Raw genomic sequence first — 3,754 nt, 5'->3', positions numbered from 1 at the left:
AGGGATCACCCTGTGAGATACCCTGATATAAGGTGTTCTGATTTCATCCTGAGGGTACTAAGAGATCATAATGAGAGACAATAGAGAACTTTATGGGAGAAATGTGCATATCATTGGCTTTGGCTTACAGTGTGAGATGTCACTAGAGCAGCCGTGGGCAAACTACTGCCCGCGGGCCGGATCCGGCCCTTTCGGCTGTTCTATCCGGCCCGCGGAGCCAAAAGAGCGGAGGGTTCTCTTTCTCTCCCCTCCGCTCCTTCACCAGCAGCAGTGTTAACATGGCAACGTGGGGAAACACGGCCGCAACTCCTTCTTCTGAGTGGGCGGATTTATATCCGCCCATTCAGTAGAAGGAACAACCTCTCAATCTTCCAGAGGCTCCTTGTAATGCCCGCGGACGCATCCCCCGACATCACCCTGGGAATGCGTAGACACGTTATCGTGGTGATGTAGGGAGACACGCCCCTGGAGAGCACAGTATCAGAGCATTAGCTAAAAAGGAGACCAACAACACTGTTCCCACTGAAGTTGATGTTTTAAAGACCAAAAACCTTTCAACCCAGTCTACATTGCCATCTACATCTACGTCCCGGGCATAATTTGGAAGTTGCACTAAAGAAAATGTTTCATTTACTGTTTACACATTTTGTTCTTTTCTATTTGTTTTAGTTTTAAATTATTTTATTATATTTAAGTTTAATTTGAAAGGCTTTTGTACCTTTCCTTTGTTAGGCAATTTTATTTTGCCTTTGCCATCTTCAGTATAAGGTTATGTTATTGTGCTATGATTCCTCCATTTTTTGAAGTTTCAAATTATAATAATTAGTGTTTACATTCTTCTTGTTAAAATGTTTGAAATGAATAAAACTATTGAAATAAAAAAAAAAAGACCATACCCTTTTATGTAATGATGTTTACTTTGAATTTATATTAGTTCACACAAACACTCCATCCATGCTTTTGTTCCGGCCCTCCGGTCCAGTTTAAGAACCCATTGTGGCCCTCGAGTCAAAAAGTTTGCTCACCCCTGCACTAGAGTATAGATACCTGGTAACAACAGGAAAATCAATTAGGGTTTATTAAATATTCTAATTGTGATAGAAATGAGAGCTTCCTATCCTAGTAGAAAGTGAAAGGAAGAGGAATGGCTAAGAAATATTTCTTAGGTATAAGCAGAAGAATTTGGCATCTTCTTGGATTTGAGAGTTGAAAAAAAAAAAGTGAGAAATAAGAGTCATAGCCCAGGAGAGTAAGATCACATGGTGTTTACTAAATAGAAGATAAAATATTGGAGTAGGTCTCAAGAAGGAGGATAGTATGGCTTTTATTTCCAGCAATATTGTTTTATAGATAGTTTTAAAAACATCCTTGTACAATGTTGAATTAAGAAATAAATCCTTTTTAGGGCACTGCAAATACTCTGTGTGAATTATAATGATAGATATACTGTTATGTCACTGTACATTTGTCCAAACACCAGGAGTGAACCCTCAGGTAAACTATGGACTCCGGGTGATTGTGATGAGCCAATGTAGATTCATCCTTGGTTTAAAAAGTAATACTATTCTGGTGAGGATGTTGATAGTAAGGGAGGCTATGCTTGTGTGAAGGCAGAGGGCAATGGGAACTCTCTGTTCTTCCCTCTTAATTTTTTTGTAAACCTAAAACTGCTCAAAAGAATAATAATAAAGTCTTAACACAAATCTTTCATTTCAGAGTTCAGCTTTTTACTAAATGTGTTACAAAAGAGGTTTTGGTCAAAGAGACCAAAGCCCGTGTCATCATAAGACTCCCTAGATTCTCCTTCTTTTGCTTCTACTTTCTTCTCACCTGGGGCAACAGCAAGGATGGGGGTGGAGTGGGGTGGGGGGGAGCGGGAGGGCAGGACTTCCTCCTGATGCAGGTCTACCAGCCCCTACATTACAGATGAGGCTCCAGATGTTGACATTGGCTAGAGCCTTTGCAACAGGCCTGGCCAGAAAGGTTCAACATTTACACAGGCTGCCTCAGTGAGGGCATTGATCTTATCCTCCATCACCAGGCACCTCATTGTCATGCAGGATGAGGGCTGAGTAGATGCAGACTAGCTCCCAGATGGAAGCCATGGTGTGGTTCTGCCAGGTACAGTGCTAGTCATGGGATGAAGTCTTAAAACAAATGTTTTTGACAAAGGAGTGGCATATAGTGTCAAATGGTACTCAGAGGTTATAGAGGATGCAGAACAAAAAGTTGTTTGGATTTGGCCTACTTTTACTACTTACTCAGTGAAGAGAAAAAAAGCCAAACTGTAATCAGTTGGGCAGTGCATGGGAGTTAAGAAAGTGGGCACACCAAGTGTGACTACTCTTAAGAAATGTGATAATGAAGGAAAGGAAGGATATAGGAATTTGATGGATGGTTGTTTGAGGACAAGAAGGATTTTTAGCATGTTTGGAGGGATGCCAGTAGAAAGGAAATATCCAAAATTCTTGAAATTAGATATAACTAACTGACTAAGGCAGGCCCATAAAATGGCAGAAAGTATTAAAAGATACCAGCCAGAGAATGCTCCCTTTTCTACTCTCTTCCATATCAATAATAGCTAAAGTCGTTGTCATTAAGGACACTTTTTGAATGTGTGGGATGTGATTCTTGGTTTATAAGTTAAGTGCACTTCACTGCTTTATTTTATTTTATTTTTAATCAAACTAACTTCAATTTTTAAGCTCTATCCCACTGGACTATGGTGAAACTTGTCAGTGCTGTGAAAGTCTGCCCCTGACCAACAGTTATGCTTTGATTCTGGGTCACATGAAATGACAGGGCTTCTGGCATCTGTAACCACCCTTGCAATTACCAGAGTTATCCCTTGACCCTATGTATGGCTCCTTCAGATTTGGTGGATCTTTGGGGTGCTCACATCTCCTTGGGAATCTACTGTGACACTTCCTAAGGTGCCTCTGCTGAGGCTCAGCAATGACTATCCCCTTGGGAGTCCCAGCTTTTCAGGCACTGCCCTAAGCATGCAAATACCTCAGTTCGCAGGATCTGCCAGTTCCTCCTCTCCCTCGACTTTGGGGACCCTCTGTGTGCTCTGGGGGAGCATTTGTTCCTTTAGTTTTTCCAAGGCCCTTTATCTCTGTCTTCAACTTACACCTGCCCCCCCTTCTTCCTGCTTCCTTCAAAACCTAAATCCTCCAAGGGTTTGAGGCTTTGAAGAAATAAAAGAACAATTTTCAAGCCAGTTCCAGTTTCTGTTCTGTGTGGAGGGGGAATACTCAGACACACACAGGCATGCAAACACATCATGTGTCAGCATGGATACCATAGTTTTCATATGCATTGGCTCATTTACTTCTCATATAACCACACAAGAGAGACAGTATTATCTCCTTTTTTATAAGTAAGAAAACAGAGGCTTAGGGAGATTAAGTTATTTGTCCACGTTTTAAAAGATAGTACGTAGTAAAACTAAGAATGCAACTGAAAAAAATAATCTTATCGGCAAATCCATCCACGAACCTCTGCCTAATGATAAGATTTCTAAAGGTAAAATAGTAAGGACCTCTTCCTAGATCTATTGAACAACGAGGAGCTTCACAAAGGGCTGCCATGTATGTATAGTTATATGGGTTTCAAAGACATGGTTTAGCCTTGTTTGCTACAGAAATATATAAAAAGGAACTTTAACATGAATATAACATCAAATATTTATTTTACAATTACTGTACTAGCTCAAGACTTTTTGAGGACAAGGTTAGTACTTCTGTCTCCT

At 40.6% G+C, this 3,754-nt stretch overlaps 1 pseudogene across 1 annotated transcript; it reads right to left on the bottom strand.

Annotated features, from left to right (window-relative positions):
- Positions 1 to 1,693: 1,693 nt before the first annotated feature.
- On the bottom strand, positions 1,694 to 2,105 carry LOC308251678 (large ribosomal subunit protein P1-like; annotated as a pseudogene). Its single transcript has one exon. The product of its transcript is annotated as a large ribosomal subunit protein P1-like (transcript).
- Between the last annotated feature and the right edge of the window lie 1,649 nt (positions 2,106 to 3,754).

This window comes from Plecotus auritus, assembly GCF_963455305.1.
Source record: "Plecotus auritus genome assembly, chromosome: 6".
Lineage (NCBI taxonomy): Eukaryota > Metazoa > Chordata > Mammalia > Chiroptera > Vespertilionidae > Plecotus > Plecotus auritus.
This window is presented reverse-complemented; position numbering and strand designations above follow the sequence as displayed.